The 16,283-nt window shown below is 50.9% G+C and overlaps 1 protein-coding gene across 1 annotated transcript in view; it reads right to left on the bottom strand.

The window, feature by feature from the left end:
* Window positions 1–16,283, bottom strand: part of LOC144950260 (alpha-2,8-sialyltransferase 8E-like) — a 98,307-nt gene that overhangs the window by 48,825 nt on the left and 33,199 nt on the right. The gene's annotated exons all lie outside the window — the stretch shown is intronic.

Here is a 16,283-nt window from a genome sequence, read left to right on the forward strand (position 1 = left end):
TTTCACCAGTATACGGCTGCCATTGTTGAGTGGGTGATGCACGAGTTGTGGTCACATCGGGCAATGGCCGAGGGCTGACCTGACAGCCCGGAGGCGAGACACTCCATGGTATTTCTCAAACTAATGGGCCGTGTGCTCATATGGCTCGGGTAGTCGGGGTTCCGTCGTGCAGTGGCAGACTGTTTAACCTGGTGGGCCGGAGGCTCACGGAATTCAGGAGTAGGGGTTCCGTTACGTTGCAGCGAATGGTGAGACCTGGCTAACATGGGGCAGGGATTCCCCTTGCGGGTCCTCCAGCGGGAGGGGCCACAGACTTGTTCCGCTCTGGGTTATAACGGTATTGAATGTATAGGGGAACTAGTCCTGCAGATCCTATTCGGGAATATGGATATTGTGGGGGTATTCTTAGGTATTTCGGTAAAGTCACGTAGGTAAAAAATCAAAATTAATAAAAGTAAAATAAAGTAAAAATCACGACGTTTCGGAGGCAACACAAGCTTCCGTCTTCAGGTGGAACCATCACAGCCCGACAGCTGTATCAAGTAAATGAGAGATTACAGGAGATACCACTCTGTATATATAATGGTTGAGGAGGGGGGGAGGGGGGAAGGGCCAGGAATGTCCCACTTTTTATTATTATGGTAAGGTGCGGTTTGAGACTATGAATAGACTGCATAACAAAAGACTGAGCCTTTATTATGGAGAGGTTCGGTTTGTGACTATGCCTAGCCTACATAATAAAAGTGTGAAAAAAGAAAGCTAAACCTGGTAGAAAGCTAAACCTGGTGAAACAACTGGCTGTCCATCAGTAATCTGCAATAGTTTTCTGTCAAATAAGATGGTCCAAATAAGTGTAGTTAAATCATTTTTGCATGGTTAATCACATCTTTCCAATGATTAAAGGTGCGGCTTGAGACTATGAATAGACTGCATAACAAAAGACTGAGCCTTTATTATGGAGAGGTTCGGTTTGTGACTACGCTTGGCCTGCATAACAAAAGTGTGAAAAAAGAAAGCTTAACCTGGTAGAAAGCTAAACATGGTAAAACAAAACTGGCTGTCTATCAGTAACCTGTAATAGTTTTCTGTCAAATAAGATGGTCCAAATAAGTGTAGTTAAATCTTTTTTGCATGGTTAATCACATCTTTCCAATGATTACTCAGTTTGTAACCATCATCACGGTTGAAATTATGTCTGTGTTTGTATATTTGTATGGCTTCGTGTACAAACCTTTGATGGTAGCCAGGAGGTTTGCAGAGCACCTTGGTCTCGGAGAAGACAATTTTATGAGAGCCCACAGAGTTGTAGCAATGATCGGCAACGGCCGAAGAATCAGTTCTGCCGTGTTTCAGATCTGACTTGTGCTCGCGGACACGATCAGAAACATGACGTTTCGTTTCTCCAATGTAGCAATCACCACAACTGCAACTCAATTTGTAGACTCCAGGATACTGTAAGTCAGGAACGACATCCTTCACAGATGGAATCAGATCACGGATTTTATGCACTGTACTGAATCGGACTTAGATGTTATGTTTGTTTAAAATTTTGGAGATATTTTTGGTCAAGCCTGCTATGTATGGTAACGTGATAGTTTTGGTCGGAGTTTCATGTGGCTGTTTCTGTATGGTGGGAGAAACAGCTTGGCGGATGGTGCGGTCAGAGTATCCGTTCATCCTGAGGGCCCGATCTACTTGTCTTAATTCACCGGCCAGGTGGTGTTGGTCAGAAATGCCATTGGCTCTGTGGTATAGCGTTTTGATGAGATAATTCTTTTGAGATGGGTGGTGGTGGGAATCCGGTTTCAAGTAGGAATCTGTGTGGGTGGCTTTCCTGTAGACAGAATGTCCCAAGGATCCGTCAGGTCTCCTCTCAAACAGAATATCTAAGAATGGTAGTTCACCATCTTTCTCCACTTCCATGGTGAATATAATGGATGGGTGTCTAGAATTGATGTGGTCCAAGAAGTGGTTCAATGCTGGGAGGCCATGTGGCCAGATGACGAAAGTGTCATCCACATACTTCCACAGGGAAGGACGCAGGGTGGATATCTGGATGGCGTCTGATTCAAACTTTTCCATGAACATGTTGGTTATAACTGGTGACAAGGGGTGGCCCATAGGGGTACCCTCATTCTGTTTGTAGAAGGTGCCATTCCAGGTAAAATAGGTGTTGGTGAGGCAATGCCTAACGAGTGCAGGTACATCAGTATTCAATCCATGTTGGACTAAGTCCTCAATTATTGTTAGGGTGTCCGGTACTGGGACTTTGGTAAACAAAGATACTACATCAAAACTGACGAGAATGTCATCAGGAGATAGTACCATGTCCTTAACCATAGAGACTAATTGGGTTGAGTTGAGTACTGCCGAAGATGTCTTGCCTGTGAAGGGAAGCAGAGTATCTGATAGAAAACGGACTAGTTTGTAGGTAGGAAAGTTTATCGTCGACACGATGGGTCATAGCGGGGTGCCTTCTTTATGGATCTTGGGAAGACCATAGAGTCTGGGAGGTCTAGCCGCCGATGGTTTTAGAGAGGGACGTTTGCTTGGTTCGATTAGGGAAGTCGAACTCGTGATGATACTGTTGTTTTTTGTCGTTAGGCTTTTAGTGGGATCGTTTTTAATTTTGGAGTAACTCCCATCATTAAGAAGGTCCAGGATTTTGTTGTTGTATGAATCTTTATCAATGATGACCGTGGCATTGCCCTTGTCTGCCGAGAGGATGACTATATCATCTCTCAATTAGTCTCTATTGTTAAGGACATGGTACTATCTCCTGATGACATCCTCGTTAGTTTTGATGTAGTATCTTTGTTTACCAAAGTCCCAGTACCGGACACCCTGGCAATAATTGAGGACTTAGTCCAACATGGATTAAATTCTGATGTACCTGCGCTGGTTAGGCATTCCCTCACCAACACCTATTTTACCTGGAATGGCACCTTTTACAAACATAATGAGGGTACCCCTATGGGCTCCCTCTTGTCACCAGTTATAGCCAACATGTTCATGGAAAAGTTTGAATCAGACGCCATCCAGACATCCACCCTGCGTCCTTCCCTGTGGAAGAGGTATGTGGATGACACTTTCGTCATCTGGCCACATGGCCTCCCAGCATTAAACCACTTCTTGGACCACATCAATTCTAGACACCCATCCATTAGATTCACCATAGAAGTGGAGAAAGATGGTAAACTACCATTCTTGGATATTCTGTTTGAGAGGAGACCTGACGGATCCTTGGGACATTTTGTCTACAGGAAAGCCACCCACACAGATTCCTACTTGAAACCGGATTCCCACCACCACCCATCTCAAAAGAATTCTCTCATCAAAACGCTATACCACAGAGCCCATGGCATTTCTGACCAACACCACCTGGCCGGTGAATTAAGACATGTACATCGGGCCCTCAGGATGAACGGATACTCTGACCGCACCATCCGCCAAGCTGTTTCTCCCACCATACAGAAACAGCCACATGAAACTCCGACCAAAACTATCACGTTACCATAAATAGCAGGCGTGACCAAAAAGATCTCCAAAATTCTAAACAAACATAAGATCCAAGTTCGATTCAGTACAGTGCATAAAATCCGTGATCTGATTCCATCTGTGAAGGATGTCGTTCCTGACTTACAGTATCCTGGAGTCTACAAATTGAGTTGCAGTTGTGGTGATTGCTACATTAGAGAAACGAAACGTCATGTTCCTGATCGTGTCCGCGAGCACAAGTCAGATCTGAAACACGGCAGAACTGATTCTTCGGCCATTGCCGATCATTGCTACAACTCTGTGGGCTCTCATGAAATTGTCTTTTCCGAGATCAAGGTGCTCTGCAAACCTCCTAGCTACCATCAAAAGTTTGTACACGAAGCCATACAAATATACAAACACAGACATAATTTCAACCGTGATGATAGTTACAAACTGAGTAATCATTGGAAAGATGTGATTAACCATGCAAAAAAGATTTAACTACACTTATTTGGACCATCTTATTTGACAGAAAACTATTACAGGTTACTGATAGACAGCCAGTTTTGTTTTACCATATTTAGCTTTCTACCAGGTTAAGCTTTCTTTTTTCACACTTTTGTTATGCAGGCCATGCGTAGTCACAAACCGAACATCTCCATAATAAAGGCTCAGTCTTTTGTTATGCAGTCTATTCATAGTCTCAAGCCGCACCTTTAATCATTGGAAAGATGTGATTAACCATGCAAAAAAGATTTAACTACACTTATTTGGACCATCTTATTTGACAGAAAACTATTGCAGGTTACTGATGGACAGCCAGTTGTTTCACCAGGTTTAGCTTTCTACCAGGTTTAGCTTTATTTTTTCACACTTTTATTATGTAGGCTAGGCGTAGTCACAAACCGAGCCTCTCCATAATAAAGGCTCAGTCTTTTGTTATGCAGTCTATTCATAGTCTCAAGCTGCACCTTACCATAATAATAAAAAGTGGGCCATTCCTGCCCCCCCCCCCTCAACCATTATATATACGGAGTGGTATCTCCTGTAATCTCTCATTTACTTGATACAGTTGTCGGGCTGTGACGGTTCCAACTGAAGACGGAAGCTTGTGTTGCCTCCGAAACGTTGTGATTTTTATTTTATTTTACTTTTAATAATTTAGATTTTTAACCTACGTGACTTTACCGAAAAACCTAAGAATATGAATCATTGCAGTCACGAAAGCTTCAAATCTAGAATTAAGATATTGTGTGGGTTCAAGTAAATGGAATATGGCCAAGGTTAGCGGAATGCGATGGGTCCGGGTTGATTGCTAGGACGGCAGTGAGGACACATACTGGACAGGCGGGTTCAGCCTATTGGTGATAGTAAGCCTAAGTTATTCAGAATGCGTGTTGGGGAGTGCGACTCCATATCGTCAAGATATTGGCTAGGGAACATTTCCCCGTGGGGGGTCGATAGGGTCTGGCCTTGCCAAGGGATGAACCTTCCCTTGTCTGCAAAACATCAGACTATAAGATGCTGGGGTGTGTCCATTGGTGATGAGATAGTACGGGATGGAGCGTGGTTGAGTCGTTACGATGTGCCATTGTCTCGTCCCCGAAATTGCACTGGTCGAGTGGATGGCCAGTGGATGTTGCTGTGGTTGGACGACCACGGTGCGGGCGAAGGCAGGTTAAATGTTGCCGCTGGGGAGCGTTGCTCTCTCCATGCGAGGGTGTGCGGCCGGGGGCTGTGTTGAGAGTGACAGTGGGTAGATGCTGTGTACGTGAGATGTCTGTGCTGGTCCTCAAGGCAGGACTGCTGATGGGCAAGAGCAGGAACATTTTTGTTGTTACGTGCAAAGAATATTCTTTTGTTAAAATGTAGATACTGGGGCATCCATCGCGTCGATTTTTGTGTATTTATTGGTTTTCTCCTTACGCCGGGCTGATTACGATCATCTCCACTACCCTGGGGCCGGGTGGATGTCGTGTACGACATGCGGATGTGCGGTTTCGTGGTGCTGTGCCTCAGGGGGTTGGGTTCTCCTTCTCGTCACAGATCTTTGGCGCCTGCCACACTGGGTGTCACCGGTTGTGCTAACCGGATGTGGACTTGAAGGGGGAGTGGAGCACTTGTTCGTCACTCCTGCTCTACCAGTTGTTCTCTGAAGTTGGACTTGAGCCAGGCGGATGGACCAGCAACACGGACACGCTCTAAGACACCGCATTCCTGATTTATGCGCGTCTGCCGTTCTTGCGTGTCGGTTACCGTTGTTGTGCATTGCCTTCCATTCCTTAATTCTTCTTGCTTGTTGCACGGTTCCGTACCGGATCCTATTCCCTTCCCTTTCGTTGATTGTGTTCGTCGTTTTGTGCTCTCCGTTGTGTCGGTTGTGATTCCTGAGTGTGTTGCCGTCGCTCGCATTATTTTATCCTTTTTCAGCCGGGATGGCTGGCTTTTTCATCAAGGGGGGGGGGGGGGTTCATGTAATGCGAGCGTAAATGGGGTTACTGCTGGGCACTGGCCCAATCACACGACCCGGGGTATTGGGGGGCGGAGCCCGGTATGGGGGGCGTGTGGGAGGGGCCGCCGTTCACCTCGGCTCCAATGGAAAGCGAGGTGAATGGGGGTGGAGCCAGCAGGGCAGTGTGGGAAGGCTGGATTTGACGATCCGGAAGGGGAGGAGTCAGGGTCACGTGGGGGAGAGGATATAAGTGGGAACCCGGAAAAGAGATCGGGGAAGTTGTTGGAGTGAAGAAGCGGGACCACGTTGGGTGGCCGCCGCGCCATCAGCCACGTGGCTGATGGGTCTTTGGCACATCGTCGGCCAGTGGTGTGCAGAGCGGGGAGGAGCAGAGCGACTGACGGGAGAGCGCGTGCGGGGCGCGTGCGAGAAGGAGCTGACGGGAGAGCGCGTGCAGGGCGCGCGCGAGGAGGAGCTAACGGAGGAGCGTGCGCGGCACGCGAGAGGAGATGCTGGTCCCTTGTCAGGACCAGCGGGGTGTGAGGAAGAGTGTAGGAGCTGAGGAGGGAGCATGTGCGGGGCACGCGCGAGACAACGCTGGTCCGCGGAGGAGACCAGCGGGGTGCGGAGAAAGAACTTGAATAAAAGACCAACAGAGACCAGCAGTGCCTGACGGAGTCTTTTATTACACATTTTACAGATTGACCACGATAAATCTGTTTGCCTTCCATTTGGAGCACCTGCCCACGTCCTTCATTGAGTGTACAACATACACACACAGACAAAAAAAAGACAAAGATCCCCCGTATAGCCATAACAGAATGTAGGGGCAAGTGCTGTTAGCGAGCACCTATGAAGGCTGGAACGGTACATGAGGGGGTTGGTAGCTAGCACCACGCCCGACCGCCTTTGTCTCCCCAGTGGCGATGTTTACACACCGCATTTTGAGACTCAGTCGACCTAGCGAAGGCTCAGGACCAGTTCAGATAATCGTCACTGATTTTGGCTGTAAACAGGAATAGAACTTGGGTCTCCAGGTTCGTAGCGCAGCATAGTGCTAACCGCTACACTCCCGCTCACACACACACAGACAGACACACGTGGGGGCACACAGACACACGTGGGGGCACATAGACACACACGGACACACAGAAACACTCGGACACATACGAAAACACATGGAAACACACAGCAACACGCTATAACACACAGACACACAGACATACACAGATACACGCGGACACACACAGACACACACGGTTACACACAACAACCGCCATTCGCAACTAAGTAGCGGTGAGGTCACCACGATGTTTGTGCCAGGCTATGTGCACTTTTAAGTGTCGAAAGCCCGCTGGCAGGAGGTCACGATGCAGACCCAGGTGCCACGGGTCGACTGACTGAGATGAGTGGCTGATGCACCACCTGTGCCCCCGACTGTGCCAACTTGCTGTGCTTTAGCCACACGGCGCTCCGCTCGTTGTTGTGAGCATCGCTCCTACGCCCTCCGTTGTTGTTGGATGGCGACTGCCTCCAACTGCCCAGTAGCGTCCTTCACGAGCCTCCTCCACAGAGGCCGATCTTGACACCGCTGGTACCAGTCATCGGCAAGTCCACTCAGCTCCACATCCCCTGTACCATATTATTCCATCTCTTCTTTAGCCCGTGCCGCGCCCGTTTAGCCCCCTCAATCCGGCCGAACAAAAGCTGTTAAGGCATGTGGTGACTTGGCATGTGGGCTACATGGCCCAGCCAATGCAGCCTTGCCTGCTGGAGGAGCTCACCGATGGGACTTTGTCCAGATCTTTCAAGGATGTGTGAGCTCCTCACACAATCCAGCCTGGTTAAACCCAGGATTGATCGTAGGCAGGTCAGCCTAAATGTTTCCAACCTGCGAAGATGTTCCATTAGGGGGTCCCAATTCGCAAGCGTAGAGAAGGGAGGGGATGACTATGGCCGAAAAGACCTGAAGCTTCGTGTGGAGCGACAGACCAGGTAGCTTGCACACAGCGTTACGCAACCAATGATACGATAATGCTGCTAGACTGATTCGAAGTGAAACCTCTGCTGTTAAACCGGAGCCGGTCATAACCACACTGCCCAGATATGGGAAACTCTCCACTCTCTCCACAACTGCCCCATCACCAATTGGTAGTTGTGGGGGTGGAGTGTCCGATGGTAAAAAAAAAACCCTGGCAGGTGCTTAGTTTTGGTGGGGCTGATGGTAAGGCCCCACCTCTTAGTGACAAGCTCCAGGTTTAGCAGCAGCTCCTCCAACTCCTCCTCTGAGTGAGCAGCGATTACCAGATCATCGGCATACATAACATGATTGAGCAAGAGGGAGCCATCCCTTGACCACACCCGGGCATCGATCAGCCTCCCATTATATCTGTACCGGATGGAAATTCCTCCAGTGCAGCTATTGAAGGCCTCAAGAACTACGTGGTCAAAATAGATGTTAAATAATGTGGGAACCAGAGGACATCCCTGTCGCACCCCAAGGTGTACAGCGAATGGCTCCGACTCCCAGCCACATAGTTTTATCCGGGCCCGCTCACCATCATGAAGGTCATTAATGATCGTGAGCAGAGGGTCAGGGAAAGCACGAAGAACAACCCAGAGCCCAGGCCTACTGATGGTTTCATAGGCCTTGACCAGGTCAATAAAGCAGAGATGTAGGTCTTGTTAGAATTCCCTACACTGCTGCTGTAGCAGATGGACAGAAAATATGGCATCCTTGCAGGACCGCCCTTTCCTGCAACCACATTGAGGCTCAGAAAGCCTCTCCTCAGTGTGCCTAGCAAGGCAATATTGAATAATCCTTGCCAGGACCTATCCCGGCATACTGAGTGAGATGCCCCTGTAGTTGTTACAGTCTGTGCGGTCCTTTCTTAAAAAGGGGGACCACCAGGGCATCCTTCCAGTCCTGTGGAACCCGTCCAGTGATCCAGACTGGTGTTATGATGTCATGTAGTACATGACATGTTGTTTATGCCATTTATTGTGAAAATTCTGTCACAGTTCCTATGATTGCTTTTTCATTGCTTTCATGGCTTTATTTTGGTGATTTCGAAAAGTGTATTGGTTTAGCCATGTTTGTTTGTTGTAGTACAGAGTTAGACTGATGGCCTTAATCTAAGCTGTCGTGTGGTTGTTGTTGTTGTTGTTGTTTGACTTGCATCCCACTGGGATTTTTGCACACAGCGTTGGTGTATGGTGCTTTTTCTGCAATATTTTGCTGTCTTTTCTTGGATTTTCTGTTTGCACTTAGTCACATATTCACTTTAAGATGTTTTTTGTTCATGTTTTTGTATTTTGTTTGTTGCGGTTGCACCCGATTCAAGAGCTGAATGGCTCACAGGGCTATACCTAATAAATGAACTTGAACTTGAATGTAGGGCAGTCTGTGCATAAACGCCACCCTCCCTCAGCATTTCGCTTAAGAGATCATCTCTGCCCGGTGCATTTCCTGGTCTCAGACTCTGGATCACCTTCAGTACTTCAACAGATGCCACCTCAGCCAGCCACTCACAAAGGGTGACTTCTTCAAATATTTGGGGCACAGCAGCCTCCGCAGGGTCATACCCACTTTGTCCCACGATGTTTCCCATGTCGAAGAATTTCCCCTCACCCAGGACTTCACGGAAATGCTCAACAAATCTGCAAAACTGTTCCTGGGGGTCGGAGATTGGATCACCGTTTTTCCCCTAATGATGGTAATAGTTTTTACTTTTTTGATTGAGTTAAATAGGGATTTGTGATCGCGGTTGATTGAGGCAGACTCCATCTCCAAAGCAAACCCGCATCCACTACCCATCCTTGCAGCGCCTCCCGGCTCTCCGAACCTCCGAGCGAAGGGTGCGGTAAGCCTCCTCATTCTCGACATCTGGAGGAGTGAGGGACAATTCCTACCCCAACCGCAAGCCATGATGAAATTCTCTCTTGCAACTTTCATCAGCTAGCTGAGACCAGGCCACCTTAGGTTGGAATGGGGTCCTTGGTGTACACCCACCACCGGAGTGGAAGAATGGCAGGTGCATCTTACAGATGACAAGTCGATGGTCAGAGGGCAGATCAGCTCCACGGTAGGTCCTGGTGTCAAGGACATTGGCCCGCATCTGCTGATCCATCACTATGTTGTCCAGCAGATGTTCTTGCTTGGACCTGGCATGCATCCATGATGTTGTGTGGATGCGCCGATGCCTGAACAGCATGTTGGTAATTACAAGCCCATGGGCTGCACAAAAATCTAGCAGCCTCCTACCGTTGTAATTGAGCTGATCTGGCCCATGCCTTCCCATCACTCCAGACCAAGTTGCCAGCATCATGACCAACTCGGGCATTAAAGTCACCCAACAAGATGACTCTATCCCGAGGGCCCACTTTATCAGCATTTGTGACAGGAGGTCATAGAAGGCATCTCATTGGCCTTGCTTGCATCCCTCCATGGGTGTTCGTCTTCGGTGGGGGCATACGTAACCACGACCACCACTCCTCACCTGTAAGCCTGGGGTTTACAGCTTCCCACACCTCACCGCCACGCTCCCACGTCGCCTCCATTATTTTGTTCAGAAGAAGAGCCACTCCCTGTTGTTTAGTAGTCTCCTGCCCCGAGTAGAGGACTGTCCACCCCTTATAGTGGCAGGAGGCAGAGCCGGTCCACCGGACCTGCTGAATGCCACAGAGATCCAGGCGGTACTGGTCCAGCTCCCGACAGAGGAGTGGCAGCCTCTCCTCCACAGTGAGCATTCGAGCATTTCACATGGCCATTCGTAGTGGCTTTTTTCGTTTCTGGAGGAGCCCCAAGGGCAAAGATTTGTCCAGGAGACATTATAGACTCCTGTCCCCCCGGGGCCTCCGGCACAAGCTTATTAATTACATTTCTTAGATGTGGTTTAGTAGTTATTTATTGAAGGTGGAGAAGTTACCAGCCCCTCGCACCCGTCCAGGGCCCCCAATTAGCCGTTGTGGTGGCTACAAATGCCCCGAGGGGAAAGGCCAATCGGAAATGGCCCTCCCACCATTGCACTGTCCACGACAACGCTGCCCGTCCGGCACCACGAGGAGGAAGGGGGTTGTTTTTGCCGGTCACACACAGACACACATGGACACACACGGAAAAACACTGACGCACACGGTCACACACAGACACACACGGAAAAACACTGACACACACAGACTCAAGCGGACACACACGGACACACACGGAAACAAGCTGACACACACACACAGACACACGGACACACACGTAAACACAGACACACGTGGACACAAGCGGACACACGCAAACACACATAGTCACACGCAGGCACACACAGACACACGTGGACACACGTGGACACACGTAGACACACACGGACGCACATAGACACACACGGCCACACACAGACACATACAGATACACACGGCTGCACACAGACACACACGGGCCTACAAACCCAGCCGACTCGCTGTGACGCAGGACGCAGCTGCATTGGCATCACGCATTACGAAATTGTCTCGGGCCGCCAGGGACAAAAAAAAAACACTTATTAATATTGCTGTTGTCGTTGTAATTCATCCATCTTCGTCACTCTGTTTGCTGGGATAAAAGGTCTCTGTTACGTATGAAGTATTTGGAATGACGGCAGGAAACCACTTGACGGGTAGCACACTTTTTATTAAACCTTAACTTGTCACGATACAACGTGTGGTCACTATTCCTCACACTACACACACTTCTCTTGACACGTGTGGTTACTACCTCTCCCACTACACACTCCACCTGACACGTGTAGTTACTATAGCTCACACTGCCTGCTCACACTGCATGCTCACACTGCACTCCCGCCCCGTAACGTCCGTGGAGCCTACAGGCCCACCCCAGCCTGGGCGTGGGTCACAACCTCTGAGTCCCGAGGGCCGGTCCTCACACGGACGTTCGGCCCCGGGTCCCAAGGTTCCGCCTCTGGGTCACACAGAGCCCCGGTCCCTACAAGGACAGCGGGACTAGGTGCCGCAGGGCCCTATCTCTTCCTCCTCCGTCTTCAGTCTTCGCTGGTCACTCACTACCCCGTGCGCCTGTGCGCACCACCTTATATAGCCCCCGCTCTCGGGAGACGGAGCGTATGCGGACCTCGACGTGAGCATCCCCCTTAGTTGACCAATCCCCGCGCGCTTGTCCCAGGATCCCATCGCTGTCAGCGCGCGTCACCGATACCCAGCCAATCACTGCCTCATAACCCCCGACCCCGCGCTGCCCCTGATCCTTCACCGTCAGCGCGCGTCACCAACACACACAGCCAATCACTACGCGCTGGCACACGATCCCTACCCCAGCGCGTATCACCACTACATCACCCCCTCCCACATAGCTCGCTGCCGGCCCGGCTGCTAAACAACACAACACAACATCAACACAACAAAACCCCCAACCCCCCAGTGTGCCCCGTAACGCAACAACAACAACACAACGACACAACACCCGACAACAACCTATGTACAAACCGACAAGAACACAATAAAAGTCAACAACAACACACAACACCTAGACAACAAGCTATGTACAACCCGACGAACAACCCAATAAAAGCAAGTCCAAGAAAATGAACGTGTCCAGTGTCTCTGTGACTATCGATCCCCCCCCTCCGCTCGCTCCTCCATCGGGGTGATAGAGCGGTCGAGCGGATGAGGAACGCAGTGACGAGGCGCTCCGGCCGCATCGGCCCCTCATTCGGTTGGTCATGAAAAGTTGCGCGACTTAGCATGAGTCCGCCTGGCCGGTCCATCGTATGGGACGGGACGCTGACGACCGTCTGGTGGCTCCAGCAGCCCTGGAAGGCACGGATCGGGCCTGGAAGGACCGGCCACGCCGCGGGGATCCGGCCGCCGGTGGTCGGCAGCTGTCAGTTCCGAGACACCTGGGAGCGGATCAGGCGGAGACATGTGAGGATCAGGCGGAGATATTTCCCCCCTTGGGTCGTCGGTCACGTCACATGCTCTGCCCTCACGACACAAAGGGAGGCCATATGGAGGCGAGAATGGTTTCAGTCGGGAGGGGTGGACGCACCAACGGCGCTTTCCCCATTTTATCTGAACACACTGGGGGCGTGCAACCCGCACGACCTCCACGGGTCCCCGCCATGGCTTCAACAATTTAGGCGACGTAGCCAAAGGTGCCTGAGGGCAGTGCAGCCAGGCCCTGTCGCCTGGTTTCCAGTCAAATTGCCAACGAGCGTTTGCGTGCACGGAAGGTGTCCGTGCACGCAAACGCTCGTTGGCAATTTGGCGAGCCCGCGAATTAAGCCGTGCGGCCTCCCGTGCCTCAGTCAGCTTATGAATGTTAAATTTAATATGTTCAGCCAATTTCGAATTCGTTCGTGGTGCGGACAGTCCCAGCTGCGTATCCATGGGAGGGTCGGCTTCCCGACCATACATCAGATAGAATGGGGAAAATCCCGTTGCTGCATGGGGGGCCATTCTATACGCGGCGAGGACCCCCGGGACCTGCAGGTCCTAGTCAACATGTGCCTCACACACCTGCTGGCACAGCATAGAAGTCAAAGTCCTGTGGAGTCGCTCCACCATCCCGTCTGTCTGTGGGTGGTACGGGGAGGTACGCACCTTCTTAGTACCCAATAGGTCGCACACCTCTTGCAGCAATTTACTTGAAAATTTTTTCCCTTGGTCGGTCAGCAAGCGTTCGGGAGCCCCCTTGTCCAGGACGTAGCCCTGGACAAAGGCGTCCGTCACAGCCGCCGCCGACTGGTTGGCGAGTAACCACGCCATAGGCCACCGGGTAAAGTATTCGACACCAACCAGCAGGTACTTATTTCCCCTAGGCGTGACTGGAAAAGGCCCCAAAATATCGAGCGCAACGAGCTCGTTAGTGCGCGAGACCTGAATAGATTGCAGCGGTGAATTTGACGCCATGGGCTGCGGTTTCCGTCTGGCGCAATCAACACACCCCTTTAGAATATTCACCACATCACTCCCCATCCCCGGCCAATAATAGTCACGCTGAAGCAGAGCAAGCGTTTTGTTCACTCCCAAATGCAAGAGGCGTTCATGTGCGGCCAGGACAACTTTCCCCCGCACAGCGGAAGGCACCACGAGTGCGTGCCGCTGGGACAAATTGTCCCATCTCATTAACAGGCCCTGCTTGAGTACCCAGGAGCCAGTCCGCTCCCGGCCCTCCCCGGGACCCCCCGCCCTGCGGCGCAACGCTAGCAGGGAGCTGTCAGCCATTTGGAGACGGCCCCACTCAATCAGCGACAGTGAGAGCAGCGAGTCCTCTCCCTCAGGGGTAGCGGGAACATCACCAATTTGTGCATCCGCGGTCGCGGCCAACTCCCCCATACTTTCTGCAGTTGGCGGTTTACAGCGCGCTGATCCCATTAAGCACGCACATTTGTGACAAGGCAACAATCGCGGCAGGGCATCGGCGTTAGTGTGGCGCAACCCCTTACGGTATGTGGTCGTGAACTGATAGTCCTGGAGGACTTCCAACCACCGTGACAATTGGCCCGAGGGTTGGGCGACCCTCAATGAATACTGAAGCGCCGCGTGGTCCGTCCGGACCGTAAAGTGACGGCCATAGAGATACGGTCTAAATTGCTGTACAAAAAAAACTATATCCAGCAACTCGCGGCGGGTGATGCAGTAGCGCTGCTCCGCCGGCGACAAAACCCTGCTACCATAGGCGACCACCCTTTCGACTCCCCCAATGACCTGTGAGAGCACCCCCCCCAATGCCCGTGTTGCTAGCATCCGTGTCTAGCAAGAAGGGACTTGTGAAATCAGGATAACGCAAGGGTGGGGCACCCACCAAGGCGTCCTGGAGGGAGCAGAACGCGGCCTCCTCCTCCGGTCTCCATCGGAACTAAACTCCCTTTGCCGTTAGAGCGTGCAAGGGTTTTGCAATGGTGGCGAAATGCTCAACGAATCGGCGGTAATAAGAAGCAAAACCGATAAAACTGCGCACGTCCGAAACCGACGTGGGCGTTGGCCATGAACTGACACAGTTCGTCTTCGCGGGATCGGTAGAGATCCCCGAAGTACCGACAATGTGGCCCAAGTATCTCATGGACTTACGAAGAAGGTGGCATTTGGCCAGTTTAAACTTTAATTTAGCCGATCGCATCCGCAAGAACACCCCCCTCAATCGCTGGAGGTGTTCCTCAAACGTTTTACTGAAAACAATGACATCGTCTAGGTAAATCAAGCAAGTATCCCATTGCAAGCCCGATAAAACCAATTCCATAAGGCGCTGAAACGTCGCGGGAGCGGAGTGAAGTCCCATGGGTAACCGGTTAAACTGGAACAGGCCCCCTGGAGTCCGAAATGCTGTCTTAGGTCTAGACTTGTCGTCGAGTGGCAGCTGCCAGAATCCCGATAATAAATCAAAAGTAGAAAAATATCGCGCACCAGACAATGCATCGAGGGACTCGTCCATTCTGGGGAGCAGATATGCGTCAGCCACTGAGATTTTATTCAGGCGACGGAAATCTACGCAAAATCGCAAGGACCCGTCCTGCTTTTTAACCAGCACAATAGGTGCTCCCCAAGGACAGGAAGACGGCGAAATAATGTCGGCCGCCAGCATATCGTTGACGGCCGACTGAACGTGTTCCTTCTCAGCAGGACTCAGCCGGAAGGGATTTAACCTGACCGGTGCCGCATCGCCTGTTTCAATATGGTGGCGCAACAGGTCCGTGCACCCAATGTCATATTTATGCTTACTGAACACATCAGAAAATTCTATCAGCAACGCACGCAGCGCACCCAATTGTACCGTCGACAAATCGTTCGAGTCCGCGCACAGCGAATCGACCAATTCAAGGTCCTCCCTCAATGGATGGTTCTGCGTCGGGCTCGGATCAACATGCGCAACCAGACACTCTTCCGCAGGGACCCGTGACGCGTGAGCTAGCACAGTGCCCTGCTGAATAACGGCCGGCCGCGAACCAGCGTTTAAAACTACCACGAACGGGTCCTTGTCAGCCCGAACCAAAGTGTGAGCCACCGACAAATCCAGACCCCCAACAGCCCTATTCGAAGGACCCAAAAGCATGCCCTGTCCCGAGGTCTCCCCAACCAATGGTTTCCTCAGCCGGAGGGGAATTAACATCTGTGAACCCGGGGGCACGTGCACGGTCTGTATCGCCAGCGCTTGTATCGTAGCGCACGCCGTCTGTATTTCGGTAGGATTCGTCAAAAATGAAATATGGCGACCCGATGGTAGCTCAATGCAACGCTGATCGATGAGAATTTTAATGGGCATTTTAGCCAAAAAATGTGTGCCCAACAGACAAGGGACCGCCAAGGAAGAGGAAACGAAAACGGGTCCCGACAATTTAATATCTCCAATGCA

This window comes from Lampetra fluviatilis, chromosome 57, assembly GCF_964198595.1.
Source record: "Lampetra fluviatilis chromosome 57, kcLamFluv1.1, whole genome shotgun sequence".
Lineage (NCBI taxonomy): Eukaryota > Metazoa > Chordata > Hyperoartia > Petromyzontiformes > Petromyzontidae > Lampetra > Lampetra fluviatilis.